The sequence below is a fragment of the Maniola jurtina genome, chromosome 27 (assembly GCF_905333055.1).
Source record: "Maniola jurtina chromosome 27, ilManJurt1.1, whole genome shotgun sequence".
Classification (NCBI taxonomy): Eukaryota; Metazoa; Arthropoda; class Insecta; order Lepidoptera; family Nymphalidae; genus Maniola; species Maniola jurtina.
Genome location: NC_060055.1, coordinates 1,324,516 through 1,349,505, shown reverse-complemented (window position 1 = coordinate 1,349,505; position 24,990 = coordinate 1,324,516). Strand labels below are relative to the sequence as shown.

Sequence of the window (24,990 nt, the reverse complement as noted above, 5' to 3'; positions counted from 1 at the left end):
TAGAAAAACACAACTCCTCCAGTTTTCAAAGTCGGTTAAAAAGTAGCGTATGTTACTCCCTGGCCAATCCTCTGTTTGTCTATGAAAGTCCCGTCAAAATCTGTCCAGCTGTTCCGAAGATTAGCCCGTTCAAACAGACAGATAGACAAAAATTTTAAAAACGTGTGATTATATATGGTATCGTTCAAATAACCATATGAGCTTAATATGAGGTAGTTATTTCGAAATTACAGACAGACACTCCAATTTTATTTATTAGTATAGATTAGACTTGCAACGAATATTCGGTTACTATTCGGTATTCGGCCTATTCGGCTGCTTTTATTATATTCGGCCGAATACCGAATATCTACATATTATTCGGCCGAATACCGAATACTTAAATAATATATTTTGTCATAGAGAAATAATTGGTAAAATGAAAAATTAAAATCGATTGATTACGTATATATTCATTTGTGTTATAATCATTTAAGTAGTCATTGGTGCATAACACAGGTACATAATCATCTTCTGAATTGGAAAAATGGAGGATTCTATGTATTTGAATTATTGTGGTAATCAAAATTTAGAAGGGTAAGGTTCTCATTTCTTTTATAATCATTTATTAAGTAGTCATTGGTACATAAAACAGGTACATAATTTAATCCAATTTAATAAAAAAATCCAGCCGAATACTTTTGCCTAATATTCGGCTATTCGGCCAGGGGCCTCGCCGAATATTCGGTATTCGGTATACTGCCGAATATACTATTCGTTGCAAGTCTAGTATAGATATATAAATGACCTAACAGGGAATCAAACCCTTAACCCTTTTACACTCAATGGTTGTTTTTTAAACTAACCGCACTTGTGAATTTGCGGTTCCGTCGAGACAAACGTGTTATGAATACGCAGTGACGTATGCTCCAGCTTGTAATATTAATTAGTTTATTGGTTTCACGGCCGACCGCAGGGGCGGTGTCGAATTTATTTGTGAAATTAGGTTTAGCTTGACAGGACCTACTTACCTAATTTTATCTTTTTACAACGGAGCATGTTAAAAATTTAAAGGATTGTGGTAGATTATTTTGACTATCCAAAAGCACTTGTAAAAGTTTATTTGAATAAAAAATCTATTTAATATAAAAAAATCTAATAAAATTCTAATCTATGTTTATTAGTATAATATTATATATAGGTATATGTATATAAATCTTTTTAAAAAATTCCTTGTGACTTGGTACTATCCAACTCTAGCACTTCTCCTTTCAGCAGAGGTTGCCTGGTAGAGATTGCTCCAAGCAATAAGGCCGCCTTTGTTTTTTCTGTTTTCTTCTTTCTGTGTTGTGATCCTTTACATGTGTTTTTGTGTGCAATAAAGTGTTTCTATCTATCTATCTATTCTATTCTTACAGTTGCTTCGCAGTATATTTATGATAATATAGTTTTTATAAGTCACTAACTTTTTAGAGTTATGTGCGTTTCAAGAAATAAAATAAAATAAAAATCATTTATTTAATAAATAAATAAAAGTTTATTCAGCTCAACAAAATCACAAAAAAAAGGATAAAAATTAAAAATACAATTCATACAAATTATCAACTAAACTTAAAACTAGGAAATATCAAGACTAATACTGTGTCTGTAAGCTAAAAGGGCTCTGCCTCAGCAAAATACTGCAGTATTTGACTATTCTTTCGATCATATTTTGTTAGTAAAGACACACACCTTAAAACTAATGTTAGTTTTCCTAAAACTATATCTAAGACAAGCCTGATTGGTCCACCACCCACCATATGACAATAGTTCAGGTAATGACAATCAAACCTGTCAGACAATGCCCTCAGGATGCCATTGGAACTAATCCTTACTATGCGCACCAGGGATGTGCATCGTTTACGCATAAACATTACGAATTAAGTATCACTTGCTTTAACGGTGAAGGAAAACATCGAGAATAAACCTGCATTTCTGAGAGTTCTTTATAATTTTCTCAAAGGTGTGTGAAGTCTGTCAATCCACATCTGGTAAGCGTGGTAGACTATAGTCAAACCTTTCTCATTCTGAGAGGGGACCTGTGCTCAGTAGTGAGCCGGTGATGGCTTTTTATGATGATGATAGCTTAGATTATTATCAACTAGTTTTTTTTAGTAGAAAATGCTTTAACAATTATATTCTAAGAGCAGTTAAATCAATTTACATACAAATTGAATCATGTAACTCATGTTATGCATTTGATTCAGTGGTACATAAAAGGAGATCAAAGTAATAACAATAAGAAAAACACGTGTTTTGCCTTTTTGAAATCCTTATAACATGAAATACCAACACTTGTGAAGTATACAAAAAAAAATGGTTAAGTGCGAAATTAAGTTACCTGAGAGTTCCGTATCATATAACAAAACTATCAAACTCAATTTGGTCACTTGCTTTTTGATATTATTTCTTTAAACATGTCTTTCCTTACTTGTAGTTCAATCCAATAAATATTTTTTACTAATAAAACATCGATATTTGTAAAATATTCAGTTACTGTAATTAAGCTGTTTTGCGTTACGGAACCTTAAACAATGCTACTAACTATTTCTTGTAGTATTTCAAAAGTGATCATAAAAAATTATCACACCTTCAATCCTTTCCTAGCATAAAAAACACGTTTCTGAGATATTTCAATTAAAATGGCTTTGTCCTTATTAAGATGTATGCTCATATTGCATACACATTAAAGCTGTGTAGTCATCATCGGTGATTTAATATACTCGTATGCACAGACTAAAATAAAACAGATACATAAGAAACTGTCTGTTAAAAGTAAAACACAGTAGTGAATAGCGTAAAAAGGTTGTGAGATGGCATTGGTAAAGTTTCGTTTCTGTAGAGTGGCAACTCTACAGAAACGAAGCTTTATATAGTTAATAGTTATTTTTTTCATCTGGCAACAGCAATCACATAAAAAAGAAGCCGATTTTTCTTTCATTCCACCTCATGTAAGAACAAGTGTTGAAGTTATATAACTAGTGTCACTTTTTTAACGTTGTATTGAGTTCTGTCTGTATTGGCTTTAGTCTGTGACTACATATACATAAAGGCTAGTCATGGGAAGTAATGTATGTGCATCTATTAAGTAAATCTTAAGCCTGATGAACAAGAAGTCACGTGATTTTAAACACGCCTATCTCGATCGCTATTTCAAATTTGTGTTATACAAATAACTATAATTACTTTGTGCACTATGTGTTGACGATTACTATCACTAACGAAATCTTGTATCGCCTTCAATTGTTTGATATCATCTAGTGTCAACCTACTACGAACAATCTCTATGATAATACATTAGACCAGTCATTAAAAACATAACACTAAGCTAAGCTTCATAATGAATCTTTCGAATGAGACTACGCACTATAGACGACATATTTCTACTAAGTAATCGTGTGCAGACTAGAAGTCTATAGAGTCTACCAACATTGCAATTACTGAGGTTGCAAATTCAGAACTTTGCGAATGCAACCCAACGGTCCCATCAGCTTTGGTCTTGCCATTTCAAACAAAGCTTGATATGCTACAATGTGATGATCGCAATCCATTAGCAACGATTTCTATTATTGCAATGTTATAATGTTTTTTATACCAGCTCCCAGATTCCCAGCTCGTTAAGCTATATCGCAACAGAAAGCCGTTGAATAGAAACCGCAAAAAAACTTTGGAGTGTGAAAGTCCCTTATTTATTTTATTTATATTTATTAAATTTATGGAATATACAGGGCATTATTGTGACATTCAGTGCCACAAAAACCACAGTCGGTTTAACCGGGCATTGCCGTAACTAATTATAATTATACATATAATGGAACTATAAAAACCAGCATAAAGAAAAAGACCTTATAATATTATGTACATCAGTAAATATCCATCGAGTGAGGTCCCATCACTTTGTGCATGTGAATTTAGGTTGGAATTTCTAGAAAAATCTTTTTTAGTAGGGCCATATGTTATATGTAAAAATAATAATCTTTTTTTATTTTTATTAAACAATATTAGCCATGTTAAATGACTAATATTCCTCTTTCCTCTCCAACTAAGCGTCAGGCTTGTGCTAGGAGTAGGTACGACAGTAGTGCAACGGGCGGGGTTTGAACCGTCGACCTTTCGGTTTTCAGTCCACTCCTTTACCGGCTGAGCTATTGAGGCTATCTACGTATATTATTTCAAGATAGGAACCCAGCAGTTTGAGTTGAACATAATATTATGTCAGTTAGTCAGTTTATTCTTTTCAATATAAAGATTTCGACACGTATCCCATACTGTACGCACGAAACGTTTTGCGTCTTCATTCCTCATACGCATGGCTAAGGTTTGGAATACTCTTCCGCGATCTGTGTTTCCTACCAATTACAATCCGGGTATCTTTAAAACAAGAGTGAATAGGCACCTTCTAGGTAAACGCGTCCCATCTTAGACCACATCATCACTTTCCATCAGGTGTGATTGTGGTCAAGCGCTTACCTATAGCGAATAAAAAAAAAAAAAAAAAAAACTGTGGCTAAATAGTAGAGCACATTAACCACGTATGTGTTTCGTCTTATTAAAATTACTGAGAACTCATTTAATAAATAGAGCATACTTCCCGACGGGCGCATCGACCACACACGTTGAGCACGCGCCTATAGAATCAAGCATTTTCGTTTAATACCCTTACAAAGTTACTTTTGGAACTAGCCATACAAAATTGAACCTTATGTTTTAAGCAATAGAGTGTATATTAACTGCAATATATTTAATGATCATCTTGGTTCGACGTCTGCTACTTTTAATATACAGACGGTACAAAGAAAATTCAACTCTATTACTACCTAATAAGGATCTAATCAATAGTATTAATAAAGTTGTATTCAAAATGGAATTCGAATACACAACTTTACATAATCAAGCCATACAAAGAAAAATCAACTTTATTTCCTTAGAAATAAAGACCTCAGTAATGCAGTATTAAAGCTGAATTTAAAAATGGAATTCCGATGCAAGTTTAGGAATTTCAACTTAAAAATTTCGGTGTTAAGATTGAATGTTATTTTTATGTTTATTTTTAATTGAATACAGATTCTTCAAAAATCATAATAAATTATGCTATTGTATTTTGGACTTTATTTCATTCGTCGATAGAATCTAATTTTCAATGCTTTCATTAAGTGCAAAATAGAAATGATTATTAAGAGTAATTTATAAAATAACTGTTATTGAAATTAAACCTTTATTGATTAGTACTTAAAGTACAAAATCGTGTTGTTACAGTATTTAAAGAAAGCGTTGATATTCAGGATTTTCAGAGACAAATTTAAGAGGGGTCTCTCCGTCACTCGCTTCATACAATCGTAGTTCCAATTTCATTTGAATATTAAGCAACCAAAGTCCATGAAATTTTGCAGACATATTCTAAAAACTAATATCTATGTCTGTCGTTTTCCAGATTTCTGTTAGTATATTCGATTTCAAAGTTACGCGATCTTAAAAATTCACATACAAATCTTTGAGCCCTTGTAATTTTAAAACTACATATTATTAAAAAAAATCAAAAACACCACAGACACAGATATTAGTTTCTAGAATATGTCTGCAAAATTTCATGGACTTTGGTTGCTTAATATTCAAATGTAATTGGAACTACGATTGTATGGAGCAAGTGACGGAAAGAGCCCTGTTAAGTATGTCCAGCAGTAGAGGTCTATAATTGGTTGACAGTGATGATGATAATGATTAGTCATATTAATATAAGTCCCTATTAGTGATATTAAAAATTTCCAATAAGGATCTTTTTTAAAAGGAAACTATAAATAAGATGTAAGATAGATTAGATAAGACATTTACAGAATAAAGATATAGATCATGACGTAAAGAGACCTATAATATACGATATAAAAGATAATAAAAGATATAAAAGGAACATAATAAAATTTTATTCACCGCCATAATATCAACACCTCTGACAATAAGTTGTAGAAAAAATATATTTCCATTACAAAATATATAGCTCCGGCAAATAATAATGTTAAGTTTATAGACTAAAGAAAATATAGACGGAGCTCCAGACGGGTTATAGTGAAGCCAGCGCGCTTTACACAAACAACATCGTGTCATAAACAGTGGTCAAAATAATTTTATAAGTTCAGATATCAGCAGTATATTATATTATTTGCAATGGTTTGGATCTGTGTTAATGCAACAGTAGCTTACAGCGACTGTCAAATAAGCGATTTTGTCAATAAATTAGTTAAAAAAATAACAATAAGTTGTTTGTATTTGTGTTGAAAGTAATTTTGCTTTGGTATTTTGGTGAAACTGAATCAAAGTATTAAAAAATTGGACTAGAAGTGCAGAATTCCTAATTCATAAGTTATATCTGGTATATTACTAGCTGTTGCCCGCGACTTTGTCGCGTAATGTTCTTGGATATTATCCAGTCTCCCTATCTATCCATATTTTAAACGCACAAGTGTGTTTGTTTGTTTTTCTTTGTTGGCTTTTGAGGTATGGAACCCTAAAAATAACTTCAGATGGGTTCAAAACTAGTCGAAGTTACATCGACTTAATACGTGATTATAGCCGTCACATTCTATACTTAAAATGGAAATCACTCACGATATTGGTAGGTATACAGTTTTCTGTCTACATTATTCCGCTAGTCTGTGTCAACGATTATATTATTCTATGTGTTTGTCAGTGTAGAGACAGGTTTACGAGGTGCACTACAACAACTGTGTATAAAAAACCCTTATTTATATTAATAAATAATTCAATAGATTGTGTTAGATAAATACAGTCAGTCAGTCAAGGGAACCTTTCATTTTATCATTAGGTACCTACATAGTGTAAAGTCAGTCCGCCTGTCTGTCGAATAGAATAGAATAGATTTTTATTCAAGAAAACTTTTACAAGTGCTTTTGAATCGTCTAAATAATCTACCACTAGTTCGGAATGCCGTTCCTACCGAGAAGAACCAACAAGAAACTCGGCGGTTGCTGTTTTCAATTGTTCAATTTACAATAATATGCCATACTATACAAGCAATTGCTGCCCCGCGCATTGCTGGAGCGAGTCAAATCCAAGCTTTTTTATCATTTACATACCTAATCTTCGATTGTAATATGCTTTTTCCAGGAGCATACTTTTAATAGATTTTTAGATAAAGCGCTGAATTTACTAAAATTGACATCTAAACATATACAAGTGTAAATTAAAAATTTATAACACCCTCGACGATCCAAAGTATTTGAGTTTTCCAAAACATCATTTTCTAATAAATAATTATGTATTTAGGCAACGTCCATCTTGACAGCTTGACATTTGTCTATTGACATAATATTATGAACCTAACGGTTATCTAACCTTCTTTTCTACAAGAAAACTAGAAAAGAGCTGATAACTCTTAAACGGCTGAACCAATTTTTTTAGATTATAGCTAAGAACACTCTCGATCAAGCCACCTTTCAAACAAAAAAAACTAAATTAAAATCGGTTCATTCGTTTAGGCGCTACGATGCCACAGACAGATACACAGATACACAGATACACAGATACACAGATACACAGACACACAGATACACAGACACACAGATACACAGATACACACGTCAAACTTATAATACCCCTCTTTTTGGGTCGGGGGGTTAAAAAGAAATAGGTGAACTGACTGACTGATCTATCAACGCATCGCTCAAACTAACTGGACAGGTCGGGTTGTTTGGCTTGCAGATAGCTATTATGACGTAGACATCCGCTAAGAATGGATTTTTGAAAATTCAACCCCTAAAGAGGTAAAATAGGGGTTTGAAATTTGTGTAGTCCACGCGAACGAAGTCGCGGACATTAGCTAGCAATACATACAAGAAAAAGATGACTGACTGACTGACTGACTAATCTATCAACACACAATCCAAACTACTGAACCGATCGAATTGAAAGGCATGCAATGTCAATAAATAAGCTATGCCAAACAATTCGATCGGTTCAGTAGTTTGAACTGTTCGTTGATAGATTAGTCAGTCAGTCAGTCAGTCAGCTTTTCCTCAAACAGTAGACCTCCGGTAATTCGGCCCCTGTCTAATCCGGCACCCCCGTAATCCGACATGTGTATATTATTGAATTTGTGTTGAGATGGATGTGTGGGGTGACAAGAATGGATATGATAAGGAATAAGGGTGAGATCTATAGAGCGCGCTCTGCCTTTGTTTAGACTTAAGACAGAGTTAAAACGAGACAGAGCTATATCTCTCACATAAATCTGTCTCGTTTTAACTCAATCTTAAGTCAGAGCAAAGTCAAAGTGCGCTTTATAGATTTCAGCCTGAATACATAAGGCGAAGTTTAAAAGTAGCACCAGTGGTAGAAAAAATGAGGGGTAATATGGATGGAAAAAAGAGAAGAGGACGACCAAAGAAAAGGTGGATGGATTGCGTGAAAGAGGATATGCGTATAAAAGGGGTAGATGGTAAGTTGATGGATGACAGAAGAGAGTGGAAGAGGAAGACATGTTGTGCCGACCCCACGTAGCATGGGATAAGGGTTGGATGAAGAAGAAGTATTAGATATTATTGAATTTACTAAATTTGACATACATAGTGAAGTACCTATGAATTGTATTTCAGAGTATGTAGGTATAACATACAGAATCTTATCATTGGATCTAAATTTGTCGGATTACAAGGTACTTTTTGTAAAAAATACGGGGTCTTAGACATAGGTCCTCTATAATCCGACTAATTCGATAGTTCTACAATGCCCTGCAAAACGTTCGTCGGATTACCGCGGGTCCACTGTATATATTTAGATAACTTATTTATTAGTACCCATAACTTATGTAATGGAAAACCCATTCGTATTTTTTTCTAATTTGTTGGATTACAAGGTACTTTTTGTAAAAAATACGGGGTCTTAGACCTATGTCTAAGGACCTATGTCCTCTATAATCCGACTAATTCGATAGTTCTACAATGCCCTGCAAAACGTTTGTCGGATTACCGGGGGTCCACTGTATATATTTAGATAACTTATTTATTAGTACCCATAACTTATGTAATGGAAAACCCATTCGTATGTCGCCTACCTTCACAAGCTAGTAGCTACCTCTATTAACACCTATGAAATAAATAATAAAAACATTCCTACATGGTACAACAACGGTTGCCACTGCATATTTCTTGCTTTTAACTTTAAAAATAAACATCAAATGCAATTATAACCTCTATGCCTTTGGAAATAAAGGTTATTTAATAGCTATTTTATATGGAATTATTTTGTTCGCGTGGAAAAATTGCAATTATGACCGAGTCTGATTGTGGGCGATAAGCTATTGTTAATTTATAGCTTTTATACTTGTTTTCTTTTGCTTTTTGAACTTAATTAAACATGAAGAGTTTTGAATTAATACAGGAATATATTATCATGTATAAAATATGATGTTGAGACTGTTTTATTTGTATGCATTATAATAAAATAACATGTTATACGATATATTATGTAAAATCTATTAGGAGGGGTCTCTCCGTCACTCGCTCCATAAAAACGTAGTTCGTCTCTCATTTGCATACTAACCAATCATACTCAATGTAAATTTGTAGAAACGTTCCGGGAACGAAAAATCTATGCCTGTGGTTTTCCAGATTTCTGTTAAAATATTCGGTTTCAAAGTTAGGCGGTCTTAAAAATTCACATACAAATCTTTGAGCCCCTGTAATTTTAAAACTAAATATTTTTAGAAAAATCTAAAACACCACAGGCACAGATATTAATTTCTAGAATATGACTGCAAAATTTCATGGACTTTTGTTGCTTAATATTCAAATGAAATTGGGACTACGATTGTATGGAGTAAGTGACGGAGAGAGCCCTGTTAAGACAGCTGCAACAAACTTGTATTAGGTACGCAAAGTAACTTCTGTTTTGCATTAATTAAGAATTGTATATTTTACTCTTAGAGAAAAGCTGCCAACAGGAAAAATGTGCTTTAAAACCACAAACTCACATAACTCTATACTTCCTTTGCACCATTTTGGTTGCCTGGAAGAGAACGCTAGGTAGCAATAAGGCCGCCTATAGGAAGGTAGGATAAGGATGCTTTGTACGTGTTTTTTACCCGACTGCGGCAAAGCCAAAAGGAAGGGTTATGATTTTAGCAGTCTATGTATGTATGTATATATGTATGTGGGTATGTAATATGTATGTATGTGGGTGTGGGTATGTATGTTTGTATCCAGATTCTGTGTGTTCCACCATAGCGCCTAAACTACTGGACCGATTTTGATAAATGAGGTGTCAATTGATTCATCGGAATGATCCGAGTGACATAGGCTACATTTTATACGAAAAAAATTGACCTAAAGGATATTACATGAAAAAAACTGCGGGTCTCCAAAATTTTTTTTGCTATTGTAATCGAGTGGGTTGTCAAATGAAAGAGGAGAAAATTCTGAGTTCATAAATAAATGTAAATGTTCTACAACATTAAAATATACCAAGCGACAGAAAAACAATTGTACTATAATATTTCAGTGTTCATTAAGAGGGGTCTCTCCGTCACTCGCTTCATGCAAACGTAGTTCCAATTTCATTTGAATATTAAGCAACCAAAGTCCATGAAATTTTGCAGACATATTCTAGAAACTAATATCTATGTCTGTGGTTTTCCAGATTTCTGTTAAAATATTCGGTTTCAAAGTTACGCGGTCTTAAAAATTCACATACAAATCTTTGAGCCCCTGTAATTTTAAAACTACATATTTTTAGAAAAATCTAAAACACCGCAGACACAGATATTAGTTTCTAGAATATGTCTGCAAAATTTCATGGACTTTGGTTGCTTAATATTCAAATGAAATTGGAACTACGATTGTATGAAACGAGTGACGGAGAGAGCCCCGTTAAGACGATCGCAGTCAGGTTTTAGTTTTCAACTTTATCTTGTTCTGTATTAATTTTATGGTGTACAATAAAAGTATATTCATTCATAACTCCGAAAAGTTAGAGATGCGTGTCCGGGATCGAACCTCCGACCTCCTGAATAGGAAGAAATGTCTTATCTACTAAGACCAAGGCTATCATGTACCGATGGTATATTATTCACTAGCCGATGCCCGCGACTTCGCTCGCGTGGTTTAGGTTTTTCAAAATCCTGTGGGAACTCTTTGATTTCCTGGATAAAAAGTAGCCTATGTGCTAATCCAGGATATTATCTATCTCCATTCCAAATTTCAGCCAAATCCGTCCAGTAGTTTTTGCGTGAAGGAGTAACAAACATACACACACACACACACACACACACACACACACACACACACACATATACAAGCTTCGCCTTTATAATATTAGTGTGATTGTAATGTATCCGGATGCTCTTGAAATCCAGCGACACCAGACTCGCGATACAGTGTAACTAGTATTACACCATCCATACTCCATACCATAGCATGGATATCTTATCGCAACTGGCATAAGACGTAACCCTAAACCCTTGTTACCATTGAAACTGTTCACAATGGCACAAAATGTCCATGTATGTCTGTTTACATGTTACGCATCATCGCATCAGCCACCACATCACATCACTTACGCATAATATTCGTATTAAGCTGCTAAAACATCGGGGAAACATCCGGTTAGTGTTATATAGCTGTATAGGTGGTTAATTTATTGCTTTTCCCAACTGACCTTTCCATACAAATGGTACCTATACCTACTAGTCAAATCAGCGACTTTTTATCAAACGTCAAAACGCTCGCTTAGGGAACTTTTTTTTTCCTCTCTCGTCTGGCTTTACAAAGATTAGCCAATGTCAAGTTTGTAGTTATTTACAAGTTAGGGAAACTATATGTATAAGTATGGACTTCGTCTGTGCCGGCGCCCGCCGACATACGCGCGGCGCCCCTTTAGAGCGCTTCCCAGTCAGTTTCACCACCAATAAACACCAGCAGAACACAAAAACCGGCCACTTTTCACAAAAAAACACTCCAAAAAAGCACCGCACGCGCGCCATCAAACGCCACCACAGACGAAATCCCGCTTAGGGAACTTGTATAAAATACATAAATGTGACGTCATTTGACGTAGGTACTTTTTTAGTTATATTACAAGTGTCAATAAAAAATTTATAACACCCCCGACAAGTGAAGGTTACAGTAACTAGAAAAGAGCTGATAACTTTCAAACGGATGAACCGATTTTCTTGGATTATAGCTAAGAACACTCTCATCAAGCCACCTGTCAAACAAAAAAAACTGAATTAGAATCGGTTCGTTAGTTTAGGAGCTACGATGCCACAGACAGATACACACGTCGAGCTTATAACACCCTTCTTTTTGGGTCGGGGGTTAAACAGTGGACGTGGATTTTACAAGATTTGGAAGATCCCCTATTTAAATTTACTAAGAAGTAAGAACTAATTCATTTTTTAGGGTTCCGTACCTCAAAAGGAAACACGGAACCCTAATAGGATCACTTTGTTGTCTGTCTGTCTGTCTGTCAAGAAACATAAAGGGTAGGTACTTCCCATTGTCCTAGAATCATGGGCAGGTAGGTAGGTCTTATAGCACAGATACAGGAATAAATCTGAAAACCGCAAATTAGTATTTACATCATAAAAAAAATATTAAAACGTGTTTCAATTTTCTAAGTCAGATAACTATACCAAGTGGGGTTTCATATGAAAGGGCTTTATTCGTACATTCTAAAACAGGTTTTTATTTATTTTTACGCATAAAAGTTTTCGATTTATCGTCCAAAATGTCGGGAAAAATACCCGAATGCGGAACCCTCGGTTAGCGAGTCTGACTCGCACTTGGCCGATTTTTTATATATAGGTACCTATGTTATTATAGTTTCGCATTGAACATACGACTAGTTCCTTAGTACCATTGAATAGTAACAACTAACAATACAATAAAATGTCCATGTAGGTCTGTCTGTTTACATGAACCGCATCATTGCGTCCACTTATAATCACTCGGCGTATCTAACTATACATTATTAATATATCTATTAGAATAATTAGGATGTCCGTGTTTTCATAATACAATTTATGTTAGAATGTTCAATGTAAATTGAAGTTTTTTACTTTGATTTACATTTAAAAACCCGCCAAGTGCGAGTCAGACTCGCGCACCGAGGGTTCCGTACTCGGGTAATTTTTCCGACATTTTGCACGATAAGTCAAAAACTATTATGCATAAAAATAAATCAAAATCTGTTTTAGAATAAACAGGTAAAGCCCTTTCATATGATACCCCACTTGGTATAGTTATCTTACTTTTGAAAATTGAAACACATTTTAATTTTTTTTTTAATGATGTAACCACAAATTATTGGTTTCCGGATATATTTCTTTACTTGTGCTATAAGACCTACCTACCTACCTTTCATGATTCTAGGTCAACGGGAAGTACCCTATAGGTTTTCTTGACAGACACGATGAACGGACAAAACAGACAGACAGACAGACAGACAACAAAGTGATCCTATGAGGGTTCTATTATTTCTTTTGAGGTACGGAACCCTAATAATACGTAGTCCACGTGAATGTAGTCTCGTACATCGATGAGTCTCGAGGATAAGTCAGTTAGTATACAAGTGTAAATTAAAAATTTTCAACACCCCCGAAAAGTGAAGGTTACAGTAACTAGAAAAGAGCTGATAACTTTCAAACGGCTGAACCGATTTTCTTGGACTATTCCGCGCCTACGATCCAAAGTATCTGAGTTTTTCAAAACATAATTTTCAAATAAATAATTACGTATATCTAGGCAACGTCCATCTTGACAGCTTGACATTTGTCAATTGACACTTGAATATTATGAACCTAAGGGTTATCTAACCTTCTTTTCTACACGAAAACTAGAAAAAGCTGATAACTTTTAAACGGCTGAACCAATTTCTTTGGATTATAGCTAAGAACACTCTCGATCAAGCCACCTTTCAAACAAAAAAAAGTAAATTAAATTCGGTTCATTCGTTTAGGCGCTACGATGCCACAGACAGATACACAGATACACACGTCAAACTTATAACACCCTTCTTTTTGGGTCGGGGGTTAAAAATAACAAAATACACAGTTATGTTTACATTAAAGTTTCATACTTTTGATTTACCGGCCTCGAGTTTGCTGTTTAGTTTACAGCTGTGATAAGCCGGCAAATGTAAATGTTTATCAACATGGCGGACCGTAAATTATGTAAACAATAACATTTCCCGACGGTTTTATCTGTGATAAAATAAATAAAAAGCCTTTTTTTATGTAAAGAATTAAAGAAAAACGTTTATTTCCTCAATAATGGGTTTATTAAAAATTTATAACAACCCCGACAAGTGAAGTTTACAGTAACTAAAAAAGAGCTGATAACTTTCAAACGGCTGAACCGATTTTCTTGGATTATAGCTAAGAACACTCTCGATCAAGCCACCTTTCAAACAAAAGAAAATCGGTTCATTAGTTTAGGAGCTACGATGCCACAGACAGATACACAGATACACAGGTATACAGATACACAGACACACAGATACACAGATACACACGTCAAACTTTTAACACCCCTCTTTTTGGGACGGGGGTTAAAAATGATTTCATCAAATGGTTTAAAAGTAGCAACAATGCCCATCTCTGAAAAATAGCCTAATCGATATTTTATCATTTAATTAAAGTAAATGAAGTTTTGGTTGAGAAGCGTTAAAATTGGCAAATCGTCACACTTTATAATATGAAATTAATTCAGTTAACACATGCCTGCGTACTTATCTACCACACCTAATAAATAATTATATTTTATCGATATCCAATATCCATACCTATACCTACATGTTTTACTATTGACTATACACCTACACATATACCTACCTATTAAGAGGGGTCTCTCCGTCACTCGCTTCATACAAACGTAGTTCCAATTTCATTTGAATATTAAGTAACCAAAGTCCATGAAATTTTGCAGACATATTCTAGAAACTTATATGGTGTACAATAATGGGTTGAACATATAAAAAACTATGTGAAAAACCTAGTTAACCCTAACACGCTTTCGGCCATAATTGATCCTATGATTATTGAATTAGATGAAGCGATTTGATTGGTTAGTGCCATCATGCGGGTATGCCGTAGAGGGAGGGAATTAGTAACGCCAATAAATTATAGGGGACAATGAAATTTCAAGTCATTGATTAGAGTAGAATCGAGTTTCATGGACTCTATTTATTTTTATTTTTTAAAAAGAATATTAGCCATGGTAAATGACTAATATTCCCCTTTCCTCTCCAACTAAGCGTCAGGCTTGTGCTAGGAGTAGGTACGACAATAGTGCAACGGGCGGGGTTTGAACCGTCGACCTTTCGGTTTTCAGTCCACTCCTTTACCGGTTGAGCTATTGAGGCTATTTTAAAAGCGTTCTACTTGTATACTTATTAGGTATCATCATCATCAGCCTGTGGACGTCCACTGCTGGACATAGGCCTTTCCTAAAGAGTGCCACCACACCCGGTCCTCAGCCTTCCTCATCCAGCCACTTCCCGCCAGTCGCTTTATATCGTCGGTCCATCGTGCTGGGGGGCGTCCCACACTACGCTTGGTAACGCGGTCTCCACTCAAAGACTTTCCGACTCCAACGGCCATCGCCTCTACGACAGGCATGGCCACTGCCACTTCAGCTTGCTAATAGTTTGGGCTATGTTCCTTGAACCTTGGTTCTCCTGCGGATTTCCTCATTTCGGATGTTATCCCTCAGGGAAACTCCTAACATAGCCCATAGCTCCATAGCTCGCTGAGCAACTTTGAATTTGTGGACAAGGCCGTTAGTCAGTGTCCACGTTTCAGCACCATAGGTGAGGACGGGAAGGACACACTGGTTGAAGACTTTTGTTTTCAAGCATTGAGGAATTGACGATAAAAAGACTTGACTTAATTTCTCAAAAGCTGCCCAACCTAGCTGAATTCTTCTGTTGGCTTCCTCGTCGAAATTGGTTCTGCCTTCTTCTTCTTCTTCTCTCTGGGCTGGTTTCCGCACTTCAACGTTTGCGTCTGTTGTGCGTGCGTTGCCCCTCCGCGCCGAAGTCTTCACTCCAGCCATCCAAGCTCGCTCCAGAAGCCAAGTAGACTGGTTCTGCCTTATTGAATTACTACATGATGCCCGCAGCTTCACCCGCTTGGATTGGTCAGATCTCCTGCAGCATCAGGTTTGAGGAGTTGGAGTCAATTTATGGAACAATGTCGCAAAGTTCCTTTATCGATTAAAAAAAATTACGCGAATCTGTTCAGAAATCTCGGAGATATCAGTGTACATAACTAGTTAGGTAGAAAAACACAACTCCTCCATTTTTCAAAGTCGGTTAAAAATGTAGCTTGTGTTACTCCTTGGTGAATCCTTTACTTGTCTGTGAAAGTCCCGTCAAAATAAGTTTAGCCATTCCGAAGATTAGCCCGTTCAAACAGACAGATACTTCAATTTTATTTATTAGTAAGTATATATTTAGCCAAGGTATTAATATTCTGAAACGATTTCAATGCCAATATTTCCAGCGCTAACCTGTGTCGGATAAGACAAACTTTTCCAATGGGTTCGTTCACGTTGACCCAAGTTGGGTTACAAATTTCTTTTTTAGGGTTCCGCACGCTAGGTGTGCCAATGGAACCCTTTTAGTAAGCCTCCACTGTCCATCATTCCGTCCGTCTGTTAGTCATCGGACTGTATCTCGTGAACCACAGGTAGAGAGTTGAAATTTTTAAAAGAATATGTATTTCTATTGCCGCTATAACAACAATAGTAATAAAATCTTCGAATTAACCGCAATGAAAATGAAAAAGTGTTATTACTTGTACGATGGTACGGAACCCTCGATCAATTATTCCTTTTGATTAACGGAACCCTAAAAATAAAAAAAGAAGCTAGTACAAACACTATCATTAAAAAAAGCAGTCCAATATTTTCAGTCCACCACATCCAATTATAAAAATAAATAGGTACATAATTATATTTTACATGATTTACAATTATCATAAAATTACATAAAGATATTTTAATTAGGTACCAGCAGGCGTTAGTTAGTAATTATTTAGAATTAATTAGATACGACGGTTTTTTTTGGGTGTTATTTAATTAATTAGATTTTTGTATTTCGTAGAGTGTATAATTTATTTTAAATAGGGTGTAGTTTGGATTGGAGAAAATAATAAGTTTGGTATATTAAATTAATAAAAATAATCATAAAACCTAGTTTTTTTTAGGGTTCCGTAACTCAAAAGGAAAAACGGAACCCTTATAGGATCACTTTGTTGTCTGTCTATCTATCTGTCTGTCTGTCCGTCCGTCGTGTCTGTCAAGAAAACCTATAGGGTACTTCCCGTTGACCTAGAATCATGTTTGGCAGGTAGGTAGCTCTTATAGTACAAGTACAGGACTAAATCTGAAAACCGCGAATTTGTGGTTACATAATAATAATAAAAATTAAAATGTGTTTCAATTTTCAAAGTAAGAAAACTATACCAAGTGGGGTATCATATGAAAGGGCTTTATCTGTACATCCTAAAACAGATTTTTATTAATTTTTACACATAGGATGGTTTTTAATTTATCGTGCAAAATGTCGAAAAAAATACCTGAGTACGGAACCCTCGGTGCGCGAATCTGACTCGCACTTGGCCGGTTTTTTTTAAAAACCTAAATCCACGCGGGCATAAAGTAAAGAATAAGGGTCTATAAAAATGAAAATAGGTACCTACTTAGAAATAGGTATAAGGTCTGGGAAACCCCGACTGTTACTCCAGTTTTCTTCCATACAACATTATTACTGGGAAATTTTCCTCGTTATTCGAAAATCGTGTATCTTTAAACTTTTAACGCTCATACAGTAAAATAACAATGTATTTTTAACACTCGGGTCGTAAAATCTGTGCGTAAAAATTTAAAACGTTCGACAAGAAAAGATTTCGTTTGGTTTAGATTTTTAAAGTTCCCGTTGGAATTTTTCAAAATCCTTTCTCAGTTTTTTTTTAAAAGTATTTATTGAAATTCACACTTCACACTAATATTATAAAGGCGAAAGTTTGTGTGTGTGTGTGTGTGTGTATGTTTGTTACTCCTTCACGCAAAAACTACTGGACGGATTTGGCTGAAATTTAGAATAGAGATAGATAATATCCTGGATTAGCACATAGGCTACTTTTTATCCCGGAAAATCAAAGAGTTCCCACGGGATTTCGAAAAACCTAAATCCATGCGGACGAAGTCGCGAGCGTCAGCTAGTATTACAATAAAACTTAAAGCTAGCCTTATCTAATTAGGTACTAAGCATACAAGTCATGTCCGCGTGGAATGGTGCCAAGAATACTGGCTGCATTTCCACGTTGGACAGCCAGGCTGATCCGTTGCGCAAAAAATGAGCCAGCCCTTCTATCACCATATTAAGTAGTAAGTAGTAGTATCTCAGTTAGAGAAACTACGTGTAAAATTTTAAGTTTATTTAAGACTAGCTTACGCCCGCGACTCCGTCCGCGTGGTCTACCCAATCAAACCCCTATTTTACCCCTTAGGGTTGAATTTTCAAAAATGCTTTCTTTACTGATGTCTACGTCATACTTAATAGCTATTTGTAACAAAATGTCAACAAAATCGGTTAAGCGGATGGGCCGTAAAAAGGTGACAGATAGATAAACACTTAGGTACCTATGCATTCGTCCCGGAAAATCAAAAATTGGTTGTCTGTAAAGTCGGTTTACTGACGATAGTTGAACGTGACAACAAAGGCCGATTGTGCTTCTTTGTCGCTCGTTCCGCGCTCTCGCTTGCACTTCAAGCCTTACATGGAACGCCTCAGAGCGAGGTAACGCCGCATGAGTCATGTTTTTTCGTGCGTGCAGCCGGCTCTATCGAATTATAAGACGTTGTCACGTCAAAAGTTACCCGGGGTTTGTTAAAACCTAAATCCACGCGGGCATCATCCAAGGATAAATAATAACAATGATTAATCAATAGTTAAGTTTAAGTATAACTTTATTTAAACAGATGAAAATTAAGTAATAATTTAGAATTAATTACTTGTAACTAAATTAATAAATTATACAGTGTTTATTTGTTAATATTTCTTGTAGGTAGGTATAGACCTATTATGAAACTCTTTACGAAAGTAAGTTTGTAGGTCTGTCTGAGACCTAAAAATTATGATGCAGCATGTTGTTTGTTGTGGGCTTCTCAGACTTGGGCGCGTTTGGAACCCTCGTAGTTTAAAATTCGTGATTAATTATTACCACTAGGTATATCGTACAAATACAACAATTACAACCATCAGAAGGAGTACAATACTTGGCAGGTAACTAAGTACTTTGAATAAATGACTTTGATTTGGTTTTTGATTTTAACCTGTAGGGATTCCGGAACTGTTGATGGTGAATTGATATGGTGGTACTGAATAGTGACTTCATCATCTAAATATATAAAAGGAAAAACTGACTGACTGACTGACTGATCTATCATCGCACAGTTCAAAACTACTGGACGGATAGGGCTGAAATTTAGGTAACATGCTATGCTATGTATGATGTAGACATCTGCTAAAAAAGGATTTTTTCAAAATTCAACCTCTATAACGGGATGAAAATGGTATCAATGACAAAGAACAAGTGTAAATTAAAAATTTATAACACCCCCGACGATCCAAAGTATTTGAGTTTTCCAAAACATCATTTTCAAATAAATAATTATGTATTTAGGCAACGTCCATCTTGACAGCTTGACATTTGTCTATTGACATAATATTATGAACATAACGGTTATCTAACCTTCTTTTCTACAAGAAAACTAGAAAAGAGCTGATAACTCTTAAACGGCTGAACCAATTTTTTTAGATTATAGCTAAGAACACTCTCGATCAAGCCACCTTTCCAACAAAAAAACCAAAATTAAAATCGGTTCATTCGTTTAGGCGCTACGATGCCACAGACAGATACACAGATACACAGATACACAGATACACAGATACACAGATACACAGATACACAGATACACAGACACACAGATACACAGATACACACGTCAAACTTATAACACCCCTCTTTTTGGGTTGGGGGTTAAAAAGGAAAAACTGACTGACTGACTGATCTATCATCGCACAGTTCAATCAAACTACTGGACGGATAGGGCTGAAATTTAGGTAACATGCTATGATGTAGACATCTGCTAAAAAAGGATTTTTTCAAAATTCAACCTCTATAACGGGATGAAAATGGTACCAATGACAAAGAAAAACAATAATAATAATTTATTGATACTTATACATACATGGGTTAGGTACATAGCAAGATTGAGATTCCTACCTTCTGCACTAGGAAATACCTGTATTGCAGAAGGTAGGAGGTAATATTATTTAATATTTTGGTCTTTTTTTGTTTTCCTGAAAAGTTAGACGTTTTTAGAATTTTAACCCAAGCAAAGCCGGGGCGGTCATCTAGCAGTACCTATACTTACTAATTCGATTGACGCAATTATTAAATACATAACAATCACTTATATATTTATAAAAACACTCGATTAAACAAGAAATGGTTAAATGATTATTATTGTTATGTTTATTCGTAAACTTATAAATTGTAATTAATGTGAACAAATATCTTAATGACGCAGACAATATTATAAGTACTTACTTAACAATTAAATTTTGAAAAAGATCTAAGTAGGTACCTATATTATAAATGCTAAAGTGTGTTTGTTGGTTGGTTTATCACGTGGCAACGGAGCAACGGATCGGCATGATTTTTGCATGGATAAGTACCTATAGTTATAAATGCCTGGAGAGTTTAACATAGGCTACTTTTTATCCCGGAAAATCATAGAGTTCCCACGGGATTTTAAAAAACCTAAGTCCACGCGGACGAAGTCGCGGCCATTTGTTAGTACCTATTATTAGGTATATACCTAAAAGGACAAGATAAAGTTAAAAACTAAAAACTGATTGCGATCGTCTTAATAATCACTGAAATATTATAGTAAAATTGGTTTTGTGTCGCTTGGTATATTTTAATGTTGTAGTACATTTATGTTTATGAACTCAGAATTTTCTCCTCTTTCATTTGACACCCCACTCGATACAATAGCAAAAAAAAATTTTGGAGACCCCACTTTCATGTAACATCCGTTAGATCATTTTTTTCGTTTAAAATGTAGTCTATGTCACCTGGACTCTTACGACGAATCGATTGACACCCCATTCATAAAAAATCGGCTTAGTAGTTTAGGCGCTGCGGTGGAACACACAGAATCTGGACACAAACATACACACATACATACATACATACAAAGACTGCTAAAATCATAAGCTTTCCTTTTGGCTTTGCCGCAGTCGGGTAAAAAGGTGACTGACTGACTGATTTATCAACGCACAGCTCAAACTACTGGATGGATTGGGCTGAAAGGCAAGCTATTATGGCGTAGACTAAGAAAGGATTTTTGGAAATTTAACCCCTGATTGGTTAAAATAGGCGTTTAAAAATGTAATCCACGCGGGCGAAGACGCGGGCATAAGCCAGTTATGTATAAAACACTTGACTAAACAAGAAATGGTTGAAATGATTATTATGTTTATTCATTAACTTGTAAATTGTAATTAATGTGAACAAACACCTAAATGACGCAGATAATTAAACAATTAAATTTTTAAAAACAATTGATTAAATAATAACTTGTATTGACCTCTCTAGCGCAGTGCTGGGGTCTTTTTAACCCCCGACCCAAAAAGAGGGGTGTTATAAAATTGAAATATGTATCTGTGTATCTGTCTGTGGCATCGTAGCTCCTAAACTAATGAACCGATTTTAATTTAGTTTTTTTTTTTGTTTGAAAGGTGGTTTGATCGAGAGTGTTCTTAGCTATAATTCAAGAAAATCGGTTCAACCGTTTGAAAGTTATCAGCTCTTTTCTAGTTACTGTATACTTCACTTGTCGGGGGTGTTATAAATTTTTAATTTACACTTGTTCAAATTCATATTCAAAATATTTTCAAGTCTTTTGAATCGTAAAGAGAAAGATCAAACAAGCAGGCGGGTCACCTGATGTTAAGTGATTACCGCCGCCTATGAACATTTGCAGCACCGGAGAGACCGCCAATGAGTGCCTTTCAGGAATTTGTTGGTCCGCCCCTTGAATAACCCCATGTTGTAATCTAGTAGGAACACCGTCGATGGGAGTTGATACCATAGTTTGCATAAGCGTGGTTTTTTTTTTGTGTGGAGGAGAAAAAAGTAATGCTTCTCGGATTTTTTCCAAAATTCATGATTTTAGATCAACGGAAAGTACCCAATAGGTTTTCTTGACAGGCACAACAGTCATACAGACAAGAAAGTTTGCCTATAAGGATTCCTTTTTTCCTTTTGAGATAGGGAACCCTAAAAACAACGCCTAAAACCTGCCAATCAAGTTTAGAGATTGCGTACCTAATACCTAACAACAAAATTAACACCAAAGCAAACCCTGCCTTATTTGGTTGGTTAATTTGTGACTATTAGTGCCATCTATGAACGATACTCGGAACTAATCGAATTATTGGATATCTCTAACTAACCTATCCCGAGCCTTTATCAGCTACTAGATGATACCCGCGACTTCGTTCGTGTGGATTTAGGTTTTTTAGGGTTGCGTACCTCAAAAGGAAAAACGGAACCCTTATAAGATCATTTTGTTGTCTGCCTGTCTGTCCGTTCGTCTGTCCGTCCGTCGTGTCTGTTAAGAACCCTATAGGGTACTTCCCGTTGACCTAGAATCATGAAATTTGGCAGGTAGGTAGGTCTTATAGCACAAGTACAGGAATAAATCTGAAAACCGCGAATTCGTGGTTACATCATTTAAAAAAAATTAAAATGTGTTTCAATTTTCAAAATAAGATAACTATACCAAGTGGGGTATCATATGAAAGGGCTTTACCTGTACATCATAAAACAGATTTTTATTTATTTTTATATTGATTTATTGATGTCGCGGGCAATATCTAGTACCTACGTATTACATAATTTTAACCTTAGTCTAGATAAATACAGTAAGCCAGTAAAGTTTTCACATTTAACAGGATTCATTACTTACAAGCATACCTACCTACCTATTTCCCGATCGGGTAGGTAGCCTACCTACCTAAGTAAATCCCTACCTCTAACTGAAAAATAAATCGCGCACAGCGCTCACTGAAAAATCAGAAAGAAAAAGGGGACGCATTTTCACAGAAACCCCACTGATTTAATTGATTATTTCCAGTTTATTCGTCGGAAAAACTGTGAAAACCCAAATTTTCATACCGTTTATCATGTTTTATTAAAAGAAAGATCTCTTTATAAATTATACCTACTTATTATACTTTCTTCAAGAAGGTAGTACATAACAACCTATATTATAACTAATTTTAAATAGGAACACACATAATAAATTATTAACAAACTCTACATTTTTGACACATGAAAATTTATATTCGGTATGGTAAGTAGGTACCTATATCAAAAAAAATTAACTAGATAAACTTAATAAGAAAAACCACAAAACCGACCTCTAACCGAAAAAAAAAATCCGGCAAAACACTCACTGAAAAACCAGAAAAAAACCTCAAAAAACTTAGTCCCACTCACTTTGAGTCCGCAGGGGACGCATTTTCATGGAAAAACCACCAATTTAATTGATTTTTTCTTGTTAAATCGTCGGAAAAACTGTGAAAACCCGAATTTTCATACCATATATGGAGTTTTATTAATAGAAAGATCTCTTTATAAATATATACTTTTTTCAAGTAGTACATAACTACCTATATAACCAACTTTAATTTGGTACACACTAAATTATTAACAAACTCTACATTTTTGACACATGAAAATTTACATTAAGTATGTTGTCTGAAGAAAATAGTAATAGGTATACTTATAATTTAATAAGAAAAACCACAAAACCTACCTCTAACCGAAAAAAAAAAATCCGGCAAAGCACTCACTGAAAAACCTCAAAAAAACTTAGTCCCACTCACTTTGAATCCACATGGGACGCATTTTCACGGAAAAACCACCGATTTAATTGATTATTTCCCGTTCAATCGTCGGAAAAACTGTGAAAACCCGAATTTTCATACCATTTATCGAGTTTTATTAATAGAAAGATCTCTTAATGCTTTCTTCAAGTAGTACATAACAACTTATATTATACCTAACCAATTTTAATTAGGTACACAGATAATAAATTATTAACAAACTACATTTTTGACAAGTGATAATTTATATTAGGTATGGTAAGTAGGTAAGTATATGAAAAAAAAATAACTAGATAATTTAATAAGAAAAACCACAAAACCTACCTCTAACCGAAAAAAAAAATCCGGCAAAGCACTCACTGAAAAACCTCAAAAAAACTTAGTCCCACTCACTTTGAATCCACATGGGACGCATTTTCACGAAAAAACCACCGATTTAATTGATTATTTCCCGTTCAATCGCCGGAAAAACTGTGAAAACCCGAATTTTCATACCATTTATCGAGTTTTATTAATAGAAAGATCGCTTTATAAATTATATACTTTCTTCAAGTAGGTAGTACATAACATAGATAATAACAACCTATATAATTACCACTTTAATTAGGTATTACACAGATAATAAATTTTTAACAAGCTCTACATTTTTGACACATGAAAATTTATATTACTTAGGTATGGTATCTGAAAAAAAAAATTAACTAGATAATTTAATAAGAAAACCACAAAACCTACCTCTAACCGAAAAAAAAAATCCGGCAAAGCACTCACTGAAAAACCTCAAAAAACTTAGTCCCACTCACTTTGAGTCCACAGGGGACGCATTTTCACGAAAAAAACCACAGATTTAATTGATTATTTCCCGTTCAATCGTCGGAAAAACTGTGAAAACCCGAATTTTCATACCATTTATCGAGTTTTATTAATAGATACGTACAGTATGCGCGAAAGCGGTTCGAAACTGGCGAATACGAGTCTCCCCTCCACTTAAACCTC

At 34.9% G+C, this 24,990-nt stretch overlaps 1 protein-coding gene across 1 annotated transcript in view; it reads right to left on the bottom strand.

Annotated features, from left to right (window-relative positions):
- Positions 1–24,116, bottom strand: part of LOC123879248 (homeobox protein invected-like) — an 85,659-nt gene extending 61,543 nt beyond the window's left edge. Inside the window, exon 1 of the mRNA XM_045926879.1 lies at positions 23,925–24,116. The gene's annotated coding sequence lies outside the window, so the exon portion shown is untranslated. The remainder of the gene's footprint in view (positions 1–23,924) is intronic.
- Positions 24,117–24,990: the final 874 nt, after the last annotated feature.